Genomic DNA, 18,607 nt, shown 5'->3' on the forward strand with positions numbered 1-18,607 from the left:
GCTGGGCGGCTTCCTCTGTGTGAAGGCGCTGCGGAGCTGCTAACGGTGCGGTGAATGGAGGGGTCGCATGAAGCCCGGCTCCGTGCGGCCGAGGGCCCGCGTTGCCAGTAAGAGGTGCGTTCTCCCGTATCTTTGGCCGGGTGGGCTGCTGAAGCGAGGTGCCAGAAATGTCCTGGTACTGTTCGATGGCTGCGTTGGTTGTGGCCTGGCCCTGCCGTGCTGGAGGCTGGCAGCACGCAGAGGTGAGCAGCACGAGGCCCTTGGTGGGGCTCCCTGTGTGCTCAGGAGGCTGTCAGAAGGCTGTGAGAGTGGTTTGGTGTTTGTTACCAAAAGGTGAGAATTGCTGCCAGCCTGTTACCGTGATATTTTCATTTGCAGGGTATTTATCTTACCCGCATCGTTTGGAGGAGCTGCAGTGGGTGCAGCTCGGTGTGAGTTCTGTGGGACGAGTGAGATGGCAGAGATGAAGTTGGATCCAGTGTAAGGTAAAAAACAATAACCTTAATTCCACAGCTCTCTTTATTTGCAGCAGGTGAATGTTTTTGTGATGAAGGCTGTGGGGAGATCCTATTGCAGCCCTCCAGTGCTTGAAGGGAGCTCATAAGCAGGAGGGAGTGTAACTATTTAAACTGCGTGACAATGATAGGGTAAGAAGAAATGACTTTAAACTTAAAGAGGGGAGACTTAAGTTAGTTGTTGGGATGCAATTCTTCTTTCAGATGACGGTGAGGTCAGGCTGGCGCATGCTGAACAGAGAGGTGTGGGTGCCCCATCCCTGCAGTGCCCAAGGCTGTGCTGGATGGTGCCCTGGGCAGCCTGATCTGGTGGGGTCACAAGGGGTTGGAAATGGATGATCTTTAAGGTTCCTTCCAACCTGAACTCAGTTCTATGACATAACTGAGACAGGCCATTCTGTGATTCTACAGTATGAGTCTCTCTATAGTTTAGCTGTTAGAGACATCAGATTTCTGCTTTCTCTGCAGCATGGATGAGTTGTTTTATTTACTGTTTGATAACGTTGGTTTCAGTGTGCTAAAAGTTACTACAGCAATGTTTTAGGATGTAAACTTGGCAGTTTTCAAACTGCTGGCTTAAGGTGAATTTTATTTTACCTCTGTTTTAAATTCTCCTTTACAGGTGTGAACAAAGGTGACCCCTAGGCTGAAGTTTCACCAAGGAGGGCTCGGTCTGGAATGTGGTTTAATAGCACAGTTGAAGATCTTTGGAAAAGTAGAGCATCTGAGGTGTATGGTAACCACTGAGTTCTGGCCTGAAGCACTGATTGAGCAGCTGGGGAAAGGACCTGTCAGCCCTGGGAGCACAGGTGAAGGCAATTCAACTGTGAGACAGGAAGGGGTGGAGCCTGGCTGCACCTCTCTTAGCTCTCATTTAAGGACTGACTGCCACGGGGGAAGGATCTCTGGTTGGAGATCCCTCCCTTGCGGAGTCTTTCCTGTGAGCCTAAATCTTCAGAGTTGGGTGAGCACCTTTCCTTTTTCTTTGCAGCACCATTCCATCTGCACTGGTCTTTTTGCTATTGTGCTCCTGTATTGCCGGTCCATTGTTCTGACCTTTCTGATTGAAACAATAGGTATCAACTATCACCATGGGGAAAAAATAAGTGTCTGCGAATCTAGAGATTTTTATCCTTTTGATTTCTTGGAAAATAAGAATGTGTTCTTTAAAATTATAAACTGCTCTCCTCCAGAACACAGGGAGGAATTTATTCAAAGTTCAAAACCAAAAGGAAAAGTTTAAACGTTGATTCTTTCTCTCTGCCCCATGCAAGCATGTGCTACTTATGTTTCAAGGATTTTAGAAGACTTGAAAATTGTTGGGAGAACTAAAAATGCATGGAAATATTCTGGGGATCAGATGGTGAAGTGTCCTCTCACAACTGTGTGTGCATTCTGAGTAACTGTGCAGAGTACAGCTTTTCTTAAACAATGCCTGCTCACTGGTTTGACTGTTACATTTAGGGCATGAGAAAAATTAATTAGCTTAGAAATTGATGTGATTGTGCCATAAAGACTCAGCTTTGCTGTTTTTGTAATAGAGGGAAAAAAAATCTGTTACATTTTGGTGCGGGAATGCTAAGTCTTAATTGGGGAAATTTTATTGTGTTTCAATGAAGGAAACGGTTGCCTCTATCTGTTGTAGATGTCATTGACTGGAAATGCTGTGTGCTGACAAACCTATGGAATCCTGTCTTGTCAGAGTCCTTAACGGAGCTGGGCAGCAGTGCTGGGCTGAGCTCAGCCCACCGTGGTGGGAAGCAGTCGTGGGGACCCGTGGTCAGTGCGCTGTTGGAAGATGAAGATATTCTGTTCTTGTCTGTACCTTCTGGTTTTTAATGTTCGAGTACAAAGAAGTTGATGTTGTGAGTAATCACTGCAGTTAATGTTTGATTTTTGAATGTGGTTCACGTATTTATTCAATTCCTTCTGTGCTGAAAGTCATCTGTTGTTAATTATGAGACCAACAAATTCTAAGTACAGGTTTGCACGTAGAAGCTGATCGTGTGTCAGGATCTTTGGCCCAAATCTGAAATGCTAAAGGCACTCGCTGTGGAAGATGCTAAGGCTTTATTGAGTTACATTTTTTACAAGCTTCTTTATGATTATCTTCTAGGTATTTTCTGATCTAACATTGAAAAGCTATTTAGTGTGACTGCAATTAGGTGATTTCATCCCAGATTTGTATTTTGCTATGCACATCTCTTCCCCTTTTTTTAATGTGAAGTGCTACAGCTTTACTTTAACATAAGTTTTATATGAAAAGCAGCAGGAGGATTTCCCATGTCTGTAAACTTACTGAGTAGTTGAGCGTTTGCTGAAATGAGCTGCTGATTGTTTTCTGTCTTATAATACTCCTTTGTAGACCTCCTGGTATCTGGCTTGTCCCTGCTGCATCTATACAATGCGTTCCTTCATGTTTTGTGTAACATCTTCCTCAGTCATTTGTGTATGTAAATACAGAAACTGGAAAGAGAAAATTCTGTTTGTAAATTGTCCATCTTCCTGCCCTCGCTTCTCCACCCCTCCAGTGTAGCTGGAAGGTTGGTCATGAGCAGGAAGTGAGAACAACATTGATCACTGGTATCCAGGAGTTCTGAGGAAAAAAGGGCAAAATCAAGCATTGGAAAACAAACTATATGTTCTGACAATACAGATTTATGCTTTGAGACCCTCAGTATGGGAGTGCTGTAGGTAGAAAAAGTAAATGAAGACCTCAAGGTGTTGGTTTTGTGCCTTCTGTTACTTGTTCAGTTACTTAAATCTCTCCCCGTAGTTGTTAGCGAGGTGCAAGCAGAGTGAAGCTTAAACCTAGAAGGGTTTTTGTCTCGTATTACTTGCCTTTTTTAGCTAGCCTAACTCAAGGGAGAATTATATTAAAACAAAGTATCTTTCAGTGCTGACATCTGTGACTGTGTAACTTCTGGCACATGAGTGATTCCTGTTGATTTCTGCTCTTATTTGCAGGTGCTGCATGTTTGTGTCACAAGGTTCTGTCTTCTAACACTGTTTCAAGTAGGAGAGAAGAACTAAAAAAAAAAAAGACGCTGGGAAGGGATGAATACTTCTGGTATGTCCCAAAACTTGTTTTGTTCCCCAGTTGTTCAGTGTTATCTCCCCTTTATTTGCACAGTATCTGGCATACCAGCAGAGCCTGGGAATTCATCGTGTTTAGCAAAACGAGGAAAGAAATGGAGTCACCCATTTTTGCTGTTGGCAGCGATAGCCTGATCAACACTTAGCCATCAGCCTGCCTCCTTCCATAACTTTGACGCTAGTTTTTAAAACCACTTTTTGCAGCCGTTTGGCCCCAATATGCAATATGTGTTGTTTTTTTTTCTTCTTGGGCGAACTAGTTGTTACTGCTGTGCTTAGCAGAGAGGGCTTAGCCGAGTTTTGGAGGTGTATTTAGCAGCAGATGTACTGCATATTGCCCTTCTTGTGACAGTGCTTAAGAGTATTTAAGTGTATCCTTCAGCACTTGACTGGTGACCAAGCTATTCTTTGTTTATTTTCTGAAGCATTGAACATTTTGTTACAAACGTAGGCTGATGTTACTACAGATAAGTGGTTTTGTTCGTGGCTTTGATGCTTAGCTTGCTGTGAGAAAGATCCCTGTGCAGGACTCAATAAATAATTGTGGAGGGCAGCGGTTCCACCTTCTGTGCACGTGCTATCTATTTTGTAGATAAGCATTCAGTTGTTGTGTGGCTGTTGGTCTTCCTTTTGAAAGCTGTCCTGTGTATGACCAACTTCAAAACTCTTGTAAAATCTCAGGAATTAGGTCGATGTTGTAAACTGAAAACATAAGATAGACTTTCAGAATTATTTGGAAGGGGAAAATATGTGTATATGAAGTGAAGGAATAGCATGGCTCTGAGTCAAGTGAGCAGGCTGTGCAGCTTTCCTCAGGCGTGTGAAAAAACAAAATGCTGTGACTTGTTAGACCTGTGTGAGGAGGAATAGAGAACATATATTTCTAGGCAGTCAAAGAACTGTGTGTGGATTACTACAGAAGTAGGAAAAGAGCCTGAGATGTTGCGAAATTGTGACAAAACTCCATTGCAAAACCTGATGAACTCGGGTGTAGTGTGGTGGGATTAAACAAAATCAGAGGTGGGGGAAAAAATGACAACTCGTGGGGCAAAGAATTTAAGAAGTTGAAGTATTAATATTCAAATAAAATACATTTTGTAACTTAAGTAGAAAATGAAGTGAAACAGTTTGTACTGAAGCTTATCAAAGAGTCTACAGGAAGGTTCCTGAAGATGACGAGATCTGGAGAATTCTATTGAAAGTAGAAAATCCAGTTTTCTTACCTAAGCCTGTATCTGTATCACTTCAGAATAAACAAAGTTTTTGTTTCATTTTTTTTTTTTTTACAGCAGCCATTTGGGTAACCTAAAGCATGAAGACCATGATGCTGGTATTTACGAGGCCTGCACACCAGGACTGTGAGTGCAATTGGAGCTAAAGGAGCCTCGCTGTTCTGCTGGGGCTTTATGACAACTTCAGGAGCATTTGACAAGTTCTACTCTATTCAATGGGAAGAAAAAGGAAATGTAGTTTTTATGCTTTACAGAATGATTAGGTTTTAATTTAGCACAAGTATCCCAGACCAACATGGTGTATTTCTTTCTTAAAGTCAAAATAAGAAGCATATATGGTAGAAAGAGAGTACTGAGCAAAACTTGCTCCAGTGGATGTGAGAGCTTTTGTGTCTGACAGTTTAAGTAGCAAAGAAAGTGAGGACAGTTCTTGGGCAGGGGACTTGAAGAGGAATGTGATTCATGGGGCACAGTGACTGGTGTAATTAGCAGTGCAGCTGCTGTAGTGCCCTGTGCCAGTGCTAAAAAAGCCTGTCATGGCCCATGCTCGGCTGGTCGCAGTGTAAGTGATAACGATGGCAGCAGCAGTGCCAACTCCAGGCTGCTGAATGCGAGTGGAGCAGTTTCTGCTAGGTTCCAGATTGGCGCAAAACCATCATGGGGTTTCCTGAAGTGTTTAGGCTGAGGAAAAACTCTGGTATTGGAGGTGGCAGTGTTTTGTTTTGTGTTTCTTTTAAAGAATAGTAAAAGAGTAGCAACGCAGAGGGATTGAATTAATCTGATAATGAGTAAAACCTGTCAAATTCAGGCAAGGAAAACCAAAGACTTGAACACCTTCAGTTTTAACATTTTCAGCACGTGAGGTTTTGCTTCTGTAATAAATCCATTTGTTTCAGTGTTCTATTAAATGAGTTTAAAACTTTTTGCTGTGATAGAACTCTCTAACTGTCATTCTGTAATATCTGAAGCGTCTGACCTGTGGTTTGGTGTTAGTTTCCATTTAAGCCAAGTGACATATTTCAGACTTGACCCAGAGTGGAATCTGGAGTGTGGAGCTCTTGAAGCACAGGGACAGAAGAATGGGAAGGAATGTTCTGCTGGACCCAGGATTCTTTCTCTGTAAATGGCTAGACCAAGTGAGGAAAAGCTTTCACTGGAGAGTGAGGGGAATTTTGAAATACTAACCACAAAATGTTATCCTCTGTCACTAATGTGCATCATCAGAACTCACTTCTCTAGCACTTGACAAATGCAATTTGCATTTAAAATTGAAGTGGATTGCCAAAAGTCTTACATCAGTCTCACATCAAAGACAGCAGAATTTCCTAGAATTCAAGGACTCTGATACTTACTGTCAGAGCAATCTGTTTAACTGCCTAGCCCCAACATCTGCATTAGCATCTCCTACCATTCCACCTGTGCAGTAGAAATAATCGTTTTGTCCTATTTAAAAGAACACTTAGCTTCCTTCCTAGCTGTTCTAAGTGTAACACAACCATAAATGCATACACATGCAGTGTTCCTAATTTCTTTGTCTTCCTTATCCTCTTCAAAGAGTTTCTTGCTCTTTTTCAACCTTTTACTTGTCTTTGATTTCATTTCTGTCAATTCCATCTCCTGTTCTTATTAACGTGCCTCCCTCAAGTTTGTTTGGCATTCTTCAGCAGCGGTGTTTATGGCTCAATTCAAGAAAGAGATTAAAGAGGGAATCACAAGCTCCTGCATCCTAAGGTATCAAAGGTTGTTAGCTAATTTATGAAAACATTCTGTAATCATTCCTCGTTGTCTCTGTTGACTGATGGTACGAGTTCCACAGGCTTAAATCCAGGCACAAAGATGAGTCCTAAAATAACACTACAGAGTTTCTCCTTGTGCAGCAAGAGACTCTGCTCATCCCAGGCACCTGCTGACTGCAGCCTGAGTGACAGTAAGTGGTGTAGTTCTGTGGCTTATGTGTCCAGCATGTATATATGTGTACACTGGGGCTCAGCACTAATAAAGTCACCTTTTGTGAAGGCTGTATTGCATATTGTCTTTGTCATAGGTGGTTGTTAATTTATGGAATGACAATCACATGGTATTTTTGGAAATGCCATTAAATACTAAGATTCTCAGTTTGCTTGAAGATTTGGTGCTTTTTTTTTTGTTTTAATAACAAAAATCTCAAGCCTGAGAATGGTAGTTCAGTCCTTTTCCCCTGGCATCTTTGAGCCTTTTTCCAAAATGATAAGCAGGATGAGAACTGATTGTTTTAAAAATTAAAATAATCTCCATTTAAAGCCTGTGAAGTAAAAATAGTTCTAGTTTTAAAATGAAAAATACTATTTTAGATGTTACAAAAGAAGTTGTGTTCACCTCAGAGCTGACTCTTCCCTCTCATCAACAATTAGATATTCACAGTCTCCAGAGGAGGTTAGCAAATAGACTGGTTCAGTTGGAAGGGGCCTACAAAGGTAATCGTGTCCACTTGCATTACCAGCTTAGGGCTGACCAAAAGCTAGAGCAGGTTTTGAGTGTCTTTTAGTGTTTTGATTGAGGTTTTTTATTTGGTTGTTCTTTGTTTTTTTTGCTAATGTGTAGAGTAGTGTGATGTGTGCCCGCTGCTTTTTTGCCTAGTTAAATAATTCAGCAGTTAAACTCCAGGGTAAATCACAGGTGGTAATGGGATATGAAACTCTTGTTTTACCCAGCTCCCTGGGCAAGACAGGATTTTGCAGATTTTATTGGTTCAAAACCTCACTGAGGGAGAGGGAAATCTGACCAATGGATTGATAACTGAGTAATACCTGTGAGATGTACAAAGTAGGAGGAAGAACTGAGTCTGTTCTAAAGATGAGTAAATTGAGATGAGGTAAGTGATCTGCACATCACATGGGAAACCTGGAGATATATATGTATAAATATATCCAAATGTGAACAGACCACAAATTTCCTATCCATCTGAAAGTGCTTGGTGCTGCTTGGACGTGCAGGCTGGTCTTTGCATATTCCGTGTGCCTTCTGCCATTTTCATGCCCGGTGACAGAAATAGATGCAGCTGCTCTTAAGACATTTAGGAAGAAAATGAAAACTTAATAAATTGAAGACTTGTGCTAGAATATGTGGGTGTTGTCTTTGTTCAAAGGGAGAGCGAAAGGGAAGGAAGTAAACTCTTTAGCTTAGAAGTTATCAAAACAGAGTTACTTTTAAAGTAGAAGGGCATTTTTAGAAACCTACAGGGCAAGATTCTTATTGATCTGCACCAGAAATGCATTTAAGGGGGAAGTATTGTACTGGAATAAGGAGAATAGATGGTGCAGTGAAGGAGGCTGAGCAGGTACTGGGTGTGGTGGCCTGGCTTGTATTGTTGATGGAATTGTTGCCACTGACCTCATGAGCATCTTGATTTTGGCTTGTGAGCCACTTACAGTTCCGTTTCTGCAGTGAGGATAAAGAGCAATCAACAGATTTGCACAGAAGCTGCTGATAGACATCAGCCATGAGATCTAGCCTGGCATTTAAATAAAGCTTAATTAGACACATGTTTTTCTGGAAATATTTGAGAATTTCTGGTGGTCACTCTATGGCATTTTCCTTTCTAGGTGCACATGGAGTCTGTGATCAGCAGAAGCAGGAGTTTTATGAGGAGCACGCGCTCTGTGTCCTCTAAAGCTGTAATTCAACTGTGTTTCGAGTCTGCTGAGGCAGTGGGAGCTACAGGGGTGAGGCAGGACTTGGGCAAGTAGCGTGCAGTTCTACTTCAGTCGATGCTGGGGTGAGGGTCCCTACCTCCTTCCCCATGGGAAGGTACCCTAACCCAGGGAACGCTTCGTGCAGCACTGAAATGGAGGCCTTCGCAGAAAGATAATCCTCAGTATGCTTCTCCAGTGAAATGTATTACACGTTTGTTAGTTTTTGGGTAACAGCCAAATCGTTCGTTGTCCCTCCCCACACACGCTTCCATTTATAAATGAAGTCTTCAGTCTTTTGAATGTCATACAAAACTGTTCAAAACCAGACTTGAGCAATTGAAATTCAATTAGTTCAATCAGAGCGATTCAATTGACACAGCTGAGTTCTGCAATCTGAACAAAAGATTTTGCTGTAATTGTGTAGGAATATATAAATGCTGATATGATTGTCTTGTCCTCGGCCCTCCAGAAGGATGTATTGCATTTTAAAACTTACTGGCATGCACCCCATTTTCTACTTGATGCTTCTGTGGTGCCTCAGCCCCTTATCGAATTGGAGGTGAATACAAGCAAGTGTGATTCCTGTAGGCAAACCTGCTGAAGGTTAGGCATTAATATGTAATGTATTGCTAATTTGGTGAATTGAGTTGGTCATCCAGTCTGTCTTGAGACAGATGATCTTGTAATATCCATTTGCACATGATGTTTCTGATGAATCATTTGAGGTTGTGATTCACAGCTTGACTGGAGTGATGTTCAAGTCAAAAAATGTACTTTATCTCAGAGCAGGAAGGGCTATGCTGTCTGCTTTTCTTGAATCTACACCTGTCAGTCTGCAATGTACAATCGAGTGCAAAGCCAGGAGAAAGTAAGTTTACTCCCCAGAATGAGAGCCAAGAAGCAGAAGTTTCCTTGGTCATCTTGCTTCTGCCACAAGCAGCCATGTTCTTAGACCTGTTTTCCAATGGTACTGTGACTGGTTGTCACCAGGTTTTTTTTCTTCCTACTTCTTTCTTGACCGTGTCTTTTAGGTTTTCTGTAGGTGATGGAAGACCAGAATTGTTCATCTCACGTTCCTCATTTCTGCATGAGCATGAAACCAATGGTCTTACCAGCAGTTCTGGTGTTACCTAGCTCTGTTTTCCTTCAGAAGTTAAAATCTCATGTTGTCTGTGTAAATGAAGCATCAGCTCATGCATCACGTAATTAAAGCAGAGATTCTCATCTTTCTCTGCCAGTCCCCCTTCATCACTGTCTCAGGCACAGCAGATGAAACAGCCTTATTTGCTTATCATGCAAATTCAAATCAGGCATCGTCTGAAATAAGACTCTCTAATCCTTCCTAGGGTTGTCTAGACTTCCATATTTCTATGTGAGATTTTAGAGATGAGTTCCTTGGCCATCTGCACATGTAAAACTTCTGCAATGTTTCACTGTTTAATTAATCACCCCTTCCAACGTTGTTTTCCCCAACATGACATATTTACTCCATGCAGAGTGGTGGTGTGCAGGGTGGTGGTTTGATAGTGCAGCCCTTTCTTCTCCCAGATTGCAGCGTGCCAGCCTCTGTTGTCTGCTTGTTGCATTTAAGATCATTATTTTCATATGAGGAAGAATATCACACAAACAGCCTCTTCTCCTAAGCAACCCTTACTTTACTGTAACGATTGCAGATGTCCTTGGTTATCTCCTTCCATGCAGCTGGACTGCTCAGTGCTGTCTTGCTATTTCCTTGGATATTCCTACCTTCTATTCTGCTGTTATCTCGTGTTACATTCTTGTGCCTCTTGTGGAATTTCTCTCACGTGTTTATTCTGCCCCAGGACCCGGTGTGACTCAGAGGTTGGACTTGATAGACATGATAGTAAAACAAATAATGATGGAACATGAAAAAATCAGACCTTGACTGGCAAGTACGGAGAGTGAGCTGGTCTATAATTCCATTCAGGGCAGGGTCAGCCACGGTGTTCTTCTGTGTTCCGAGTGGATGTTTGTGTAGGCTGCTCTTGGAGGTCCCTGATAATGGAATTTCTGCTCCCCAATAATTTGTTCCATTACCTTGCTGTCCTCGCTCGTCGTATTGTCCGACCCGAATCTTCCATTTCTTTTCATATGGGCGATGAATGAGAAAAAGGCGTTTCCATTTCCTTTTGGTACTGTTAATATTTAGTGGAAAGTACTTTCAGATTTCGTGGTCTCTTTGTCGGGGCAGCCACCTCTGTTTCCTCGTTCTCTCCCTGCATGTTGTTTTCTGAGCAGGCGGTTGCTCTGACCGACTTTCTGGCTGTAACCTGTGTGAGGCAGGCTTAGGGCACAGCATTCAAAGCTGGGTGCTTTACTCCAATGAGATCTAGCTTGTGTTTGTCTTTGTTCCCCACATAGTGCAGTGCTGCTGTCAAACTGAAAAAATAACCACTGTTGACTCATGCACACCTGTAATTTCTCTTTTTTTCCTGCAGTGTTCTTTTTCTTTCTGCCTGGCGTTTGTGGTGGAAGTGGCAGCAATAATAAGTAAACTGGAGGTAATTCTCGATGAGGATCTGAGTCTGGATGGTCAGTGTGTCAGTGCCAAACTATCTGATTGGCATGAGGAAACTGCATGGCTTTGGGCTGGAAACACAAGTGGAAAAGATGCTGAGGCTGTCCAGACGTCCGTGGTGGGATGTAAGGCGTCTGATTTTTTTTTTTTTCATGGTGTTTTGGATTTATCCTTGCAGCAGCGTTATCTGTTATTTCAAAATTACTTCTCTGACATTTGTCCCTCGGGTAGTGTAGGTAGGAGGAGGAACTTTATCCTTTTTCAACTTCTACTTTTGGGAACCTGAGCAAAAGTGATATCACAGATACCTGTGTACGTGATAGCATCCATTACAAAGGTAATGTTAGTTGTTCTTCTCTGGACTTGTTCCTTGCTAGCAAGAATAATTAGATATTTACTCATTTTTCTTAACTATCTCATCCTGGGCCTCATTCACAATGTGAGGGATCCCAGTTTAATTGCTGAATCTTAAATTTTAGGGACAACGTAAACAAGTGTAACTGTATCAGGTGCTTTGAAGAGTCTGCAGGCCACGTGGCTGAAATCTGTCCTTCCCACCCACACAACTCAGTGCTGAGGCAGTTGAGGAACATGCTCTGCCAATACCAGGCCAAGCAAAACCTCACCCGGATTCTCAGACTGATAAAAACAATACTGGAGGAAATGAAGGAAGATCTGAACAGAAGAATTTCTTATTATTAATCACTATCTGTACTGAGTGCAAGTATTGCTATTCTAGGCCTCCGAAAATGACACGTTATTTTCCTTTCCTTTTAAATATGACAAAAGCAAGCCTCAGACTAAGTAGCAGATACTGAATATTCCAAAAGGATTTTTCATCTGCTAAACATAAAGACTTCTCTCCAAAAAGAAGCAGGCTGGTTAGGCCGTATATGTTTGTTTTTCTCCATGCAGGATGTGTTTTCCCACTTCAGCTTAAGCTGGATAAACAGTTGCGTAAATGGAAGCACTTTCTCTTAACAGAAATACTATTACTAAAAAGTCATTTAATCAACTGAGTTTCACAGTATTCACAGTTCACCCTCTTGTGTGCTAGAGTTCAGCACTGTACAAACAGGATCAGAAATTCTTTGCTTACCTAGCAGCAAATTGGCTGCTTAGTCAGATACGCCGAGCACACTGCTGAGCATACAATGCTGAAATAAAGTTTTGATAATTGAGCTTTCTCTTACAGCATCATTTGTTGCGGGGTCAGATTTGTCAGACAGCTGTACAAAGTGCCTCAGCATGCTGTGTGTCCTCTGAATGAAGTGCAAAGCGCAGATCTTTATGTGGAATGGATGGTGGGAGATGAGCTAGGGAAATACTCAGAGGCTTCCAACGTTATTACTGCTCATGGGCTGCGTTTTTCTGTTTGAAAATTCCCAGAGCTTGCAATATATCTGTATATTTAAAAGCCCCACGAGGATGGGAATAAAACACACTTTTCTTTCTTTTCTCCATACTTCATGGATAGCTCCTTTCTTGAAAGCCACAAGTGATGGAACCTTGTTTGTTTTCGTACATCCATTTCTGCTGTTTTCACAGTCATCTTGAAAAGTCCTGTTTCTGTCATTGTTCCTTAAATATTTGCTTTCCTATCTCAGATGGCCTTATGGATGGAAACCCATAGGAAGTGAATGTTTGTGTTTATTAATGCTTCAACTTCTGCTAGTTAAGAGCTCTGGAAGATAGAGCAGTATGGGCAAAACAAGTAAGAGTTGCATTTTGAAATGCTATTTGTGCAAGTGCTGTGGTTGCTGTCTGTTTCCTCCAAGGCAGCTTTAGGAGTCAAGTAGGTGTTCAAAACTGACAGTTAATTTGAGTGAAAATAGATGCAAAAAGTGTCTGTTGGCAGCTGTGGGACATCTTAACTGAAAAGTACAGCAAGTGTGGATGAGAATGTGTGTTTGTAAAGAAAGGTGGGTGTTCACCTGGACAGAATCAGGTTCTGGAATACAAAAGGTTGAATTAGCATGTGCAGGTATGTGGAACTGCATTCCAATGTGTGTCCTCACTCACAGTGACCAAGCAAACCCAGCTGCTGTGTATGCTGGGCTTGTTTTACTGTGCCTGAACCTCATCCACTCAGAAGTTCGGGATAAATGATCATACAGAGGAGAAGAAAAATGGCTTGAGTGTTTGTATTCTATTTGTATTCAGTAGTGTGTCTGTGAGCTTTAAAAAAACCAACAAAACGAAGTTTCAGACCAGGTATTTCTGCATACTGGTTACTGAAGGTAAGGCCTGGTGTACAGGGAAAGTCAGTGCAAGGAAAGTACTTGTTATTGTGGTAGAAATCAATCATTTTTTATGCTGTGAGGTTGGAGGAAAAAAAAAAGGGATTCTAGTATGATATTTACTACCTTGGGTGAATACTAGAGGGGGATTTTTGTTCCTCTACAATAAGACAGTGGCTCAGCAACTAATAGTTCTCACAAGCACCAACAAAACCTTTTCCCTTCGATCTCATCTTAGAATCTTCAGCTTCTGCCAGCCTTCCTCTTCCTTCTGTAAATACTTGTGTCTTTCTCTTCTTCTCTGACTGCAAAGGAAGCATGGGTACAACTCACAACTAGGAGCAGGAAATGAATTTAAGCAAAGCGAGGTGTTGCTTGGATAATACACACATTTCTGCAAAGGGCTTCTATCACAAATCCATCTTAGAATGGTGGAGCATCATGTTTGATTAAATGAACTCCAACAAAAAGAAGAGAAAAGGCAATAAAGGAGGTACAGAAGGATTTGAGTTAACTAGGGCATCCTATTCAGAACCTCAAACAGCGATGAAAGGCCTGCACTGCTGAACAGGCAAAGTAAAATAATCGGAGTATAACTGCAGTCTATGGAATCGTGGTGCTCCAGAGGGGCTGCGAGTGGGGTCCTGCCATCCTCTTGCACTGCTGCCTGCTCTCCCTGATTTGTTGTTTGCTCAAATCAAACCCGAGGTCAGGAAAACACGTGCTGCTGTTGTGAGGTAAATGCTGGGCAAGCGGTCAAACGAGGGAGGCAGATCCAACCACCTGCTGGCTATTGAGGCCCCCTGGTCTTTTTATTTCGTTGCTGGGATTGCAGGCAGTGCCTTGTTTTAGCAGAGCAGTAGCTGGATGTTTGGCTGGTGTTAGGATGGGAAGAACCGGTTTGGGGTTAACCCAGCACTGCCTTGTGTTCTAGAGCATTTCTTCTTCTGATGTAGTAGTGATCATACCTGCTGCTTAACTTGTTCACTAATAGGGATGAGCACGTCTTATCCTTTTTTAAGGTAGAGTAGCAAACGCTAAATGTATTTGGTCAGCATTGTCACGTTGTTTTATCCATATTTCTTCTTGTTTCAAGGTAAGTAGATGCGACTTGGCTATTAATGTGGCTGTAACTGAGCCCTAAAATGGAACTGTTGCCTAACATACATAGTCAGAGAGTCCAAAACCAACAACACAGTGCTCGTGTCTTTGTGTAGATGACTGTATGGGGACGTCACTGATGTTAAACTGCTTTTAACTTGTTGCCCAACAAGCACGTGTTGTGGCAGCACTTTGTTAGCATATCCACTGCTGTTTCCAGGATCTTATCTTCTGTTTCTGGCTCTGGAATTCTGCATCTCTGGATTTCTAGAAACCAGATTTGTTGGTCTTCCATGAATTTAGTAAATATATATCGCCAAACAGGCTTCATTTTGTATTATCCCTGGGGACTCTGTATGGAGTACAGCACGAGTGTTGCTTGCTATACTTGATTTTAACAAGTTGGAGTAATTGAGAATAAGGTGAAATCTTTAGCGTGTACCAGCTTGGACCAGGAGGTATTTGAGTGCTTGGACCAGGAGGTATTTGAGTGCTGTGAAGTCTGGATGGAAGAACTGTTTTTGTTCAGACAGATTCTCAGTCTGTCTCATTTATATAAAATAATGTTTAAAAGAGATATTCCTAGGACTTTTGCTCTGAAATTTCTCTTTAGCAGTGCACCGTGATTCGTGCATGCATTTCCTCAGCACAAGAAACTGACTTTCTGCTTTGTAATGCCACTATTAGAAACTGCAGAGGTAGTGATAGGTAGCAGTGGTACCACTTTCTACAGCTTTGCCATTCCTCTGGGGCTGATCTTTGCCACGAATAGGGTACAACAGGTCTGAGAATTGAGGAGCACCTGGTGTAGCGCTCAGCTGCAAGCAGAAGGAAGGAGCAAAGTGATGCAGCAGTGAGTGCTGCTGCGTGCCGAGGTGTGTCTTGTGGCCCCTTGTCCCCTGAAGGGGTGTATGTGTGACATAAAGAGGCACTGATCAGCTCCTGGGCTCCTCAGCAGGCTGACACATCCTCCTAAGAGCATTCTGTCAATGAATATGCCAGTGATAAAGTGGTGGTTTTTGTTGTTTTTTTTTTTACCTTGCATTTCACCGGGGAGGTGTGTTGTCACTCGTTACCTTGCTGGGCAGGTTTAATGGGATGGAGGTTCTGGGAGAACTGGTGGGACTGGAAGTAAGTCATACTCCTTCAGTATTAAAATTGAGCTAGGCTTCTGAATTAAAAGTGGTTATTTGCCTAATTTCCCTTCAGATGCTCTAATATACCCAGGGAACCAAGGTTAATTGTCTGTTGCATTGCTTTTGGTTGGCTCAGATGCAGACCTCAGAGTGGGAGGAGAGCAAGGAAAGACCTATGGGTGGGGGATGAGGGAAGGTAGCACACTTTGGAATCTTTTAATCCCTTCCTCCTAAAGTAAATGAATGAATTTGTAATATTTTCTTTGAGCAGAGCTTCTTGTGTCTGTTCTGTGGGCTGTCTGCGTTGTCCAAAGACTTCTAAATCATCTGCAGACCTAGCATACTATTTAGGGAAATGTGCACAGCTGTGCATGCACTTATTAGGCACAGTAGTTGTGCTTTTATGAACTGTCTTTGTACAAATGTGATGACACCAATACAGGCAAGTTTAATGAATGAAGTGGGTTTCTTTTCAGATAAACTCAGTTGTGTCAGTACAAAACCTGTGCACAGGCGAACTTTTGCCACTTGTGTGGTAGAACAAAGGTGAGGTGTGCTCTGCAAGGTGTATCGTTGTACTGCTTTCCTTAATCAAGAGGAAACTGAGGAGATGGTATGAGGCACTTCAGGAAAAAGTGGGAGTAGAGAGGTTTTGGTTATTCTTCTCTTGATTAGGAGAATAGAGAGCTCTGGATGTCAAGGAAGAAGCTTGGCAGCCATTCAGAGATTGTTTCAAGTGTACCGTGGTGGCATTGCCAGCATCAAGCAGCAAAGTTGCCCTTCTGCATCCAGTTTCCAATCAGCCCCATGCAGTACAGCTGTAAGCACTCGTTGTGCTGCTACCAACTGGCTGTGGCTGGGCCTGCTTCAACTCTGCTACTTGTCCTAAAAGGAATAATTAGCTGCTTTAAATTTCAATTTAACTGAATAGGAAAGGTTCAGGTAGGCCAAAGCCTGTGCCACCAACTCTCAACAAAGACAACTTTTATTTTGAGAGGAATGCATTTTAAAAGCCCTGTCTTTCCTGTGCCAGCTTCCCTCCAGCTGCTTTGCTGGTAGCAGGATCCTAATTAGAACTCTCCTGGAACAGAATTCCTGTTCTAACCATGTGTGTTGCCATTGATTTTTCACGGGGCTGCTCAGGTGAGGTTAAACAGCCACGGAGTGATACTGAGCTCACAGCTGTAATGGGTTAAAAGCATCTGATCAGACTGTGGATAGTGAATCCTGGTTATAATGAAACGGCTGATAACTTCTGGGGAAAGAAGGTGTGATGTTTTCCCTGTGATTTTCAGTGGCAGCATTTCTCAAGGGGTGTCGATTCACTTTCCCATTTAAAATTATTTGGAACCCTTCCACAGACAATCAGTGGTGTCCCACTGGGCCGTACAGCTATGCAGTGACATAGTGCCCAAATACCTGGGGCTGCCCCAGGAACTCCAAGTGCTGATGCAGGCAGCCCAGCATGGCAAATCCTACAGCTGTGCTGCTGCTGACCTTGGCCTGCTGCGCCTCCAGCTCCAAAGCTCCTTGGATCTCCTTGGCTTGCCTGGATCTCCAGCAATCTCTTGACAGGTGAAAATGGCTTACTTGAAGTCCCTAGGAGAGGCAGATTCCCCTTTGGTCTGCAGTTCACTGCACCAGCACCCGCCTTGCAGTGCGTGTTTGCTCCCAGCCTGGTGCCTCTGCTGTGCTCTAAATGTTCCTCCTTTAATTAAATTCTTTAATTACTGTTTTTCTTTGTGGAATGCCTCATGGTCTCTTGGTCTTTTGATACCATCAGACTGAAAGGGAGAAGAAAATCCTTTTAAACAATTTTCTGACTCCCTCTAGAGGATTTCCTTCTGAGCCCAGCAATGGCCACGCAACGGGAGCAGCAGAGCATTGGCTCACAGTGTCTGCACAGCTGGGTTTCAGCACAGATTGCATTTTTCCAGCACCCACAGAGTGCTTTTCTTTTCCTGTCAGTTCCTGCTAATGTCTCCCTGATTTTATTCCCACTGTTCTTTAAATATAAATGCTCAAAGGCCATTTTTCCTCAGGCAACACAGGCCTGGCATTCTCTGCCAAAGGATCCCACTGCAGCTGTTGCAGCCTGGAGAACGGCTGTTCTCACATGTACAATTCCTCTGGGCCAAACTTTGGGGATGCCCCTCATCTCTCCCATTGCACCATTGTCATCTCAGTGCCCGCTGCAGGTAACTGCTCATTTCCATGATACCACCTTTCCCCCCTGCCCTATCTAAGGGCGCCCATAGGTTGCTTGCATTTCTGCACAGTCCTTCCTATTGCTGCCCATTGTGTCGTGCCCCACCTGCTCAGAAATGCCATTCGAGTGGAACAGGTGATGCGGCTTCTTTACAAAGGGCACAGGAAGAGTGCAGAGCTTTGTGATACAGCATCCTACTGTGGGCCTTCCCAGAAAGCTGCCAACTTTGTGCCTGTGGAAAGGAAAATCCTCTGCACGAACGCCTTCTAGTGAGTGTTTGAACAGTAAGGGGCTCACTCCTCCATCCAGATGTGTTGTCTGTTTAACCATCCAGTCCCCCCCACTTGGATGTCTGATGACATTAGGGGAATGCTGTTGCAGCAGCAGGAAAAAGCCATCCCAGCTCCGCTCTTCCCTTTCTTGGCTCAAAATCCCCTTGTTCTCTCCCTTGGCATGCAGCCATGGGTCAGGAGCTGGGTTATTGCTGCGCTGAGCCACGCTTGGTGTGATAGGGGTTGCAGCCACCCCTCATTTCCTAAAGGAGCCGTTAATCAGAGGATGGTCAGTGCCACGGGGGGAGGCGATCCTCCCCTCTGCCCTGCCGAGGCCACATTTACAGTCCTGTGCCCGATGCTGGGCTCCCCAGCTCAAACAGGCCAGGCTATCCAGGAAGGAGCCCAGAGGAGGGACAGCTCGCGGTGTGGGAAGGCTGAAGAACCTGGGTCCGTTCAGCCTGGCGGCGATCTGATCCAATATCTGAAGGGGCTCTGCAATAACTCCGCGCCTCTCCGGAGGCCCACAGGGCGAAGCACGCGGCCTTGCTCCCAGCCGCCGCCTCCCGCCGCCATGCCCTGCAGCTGCTGTGCGC

At 43.4% G+C, this 18,607-nt stretch overlaps 1 long non-coding RNA gene across 6 annotated transcripts; it reads left to right on the forward strand.

The window, feature by feature from the left end:
- On the forward strand, nt 1-12,234 carry LOC116217108. 6 transcript variants are annotated; one of them, XR_004161119.1, is made up of 6 exons: nt 1-114; nt 379-485; nt 1,138-1,324; nt 2,218-2,380; nt 3,483-3,585; nt 4,901-7,941. It is a non-coding gene; the product is annotated as an uncharacterized LOC116217108 (long non-coding RNA). The 6 variants fall into 6 exon arrangements; XR_004161121.1 differs by adding an exon at nt 11,533-12,234 and having other exon boundaries at nt 7-485; nt 4,901-11,390; XR_004161120.1 differs by adding an exon at nt 10,974-12,234 and having other exon boundaries at nt 7-485; nt 4,901-8,544.
- The last annotated feature ends 6,373 nt before the right edge of the window (nt 12,235-18,607 follow it).

This window comes from Meleagris gallopavo, chromosome 12 (genome assembly GCF_000146605.3).
Source record: "Meleagris gallopavo isolate NT-WF06-2002-E0010 breed Aviagen turkey brand Nicholas breeding stock chromosome 12, Turkey_5.1, whole genome shotgun sequence".
NCBI lineage: Eukaryota > Metazoa > Chordata > Aves > Galliformes > Phasianidae > Meleagris > Meleagris gallopavo.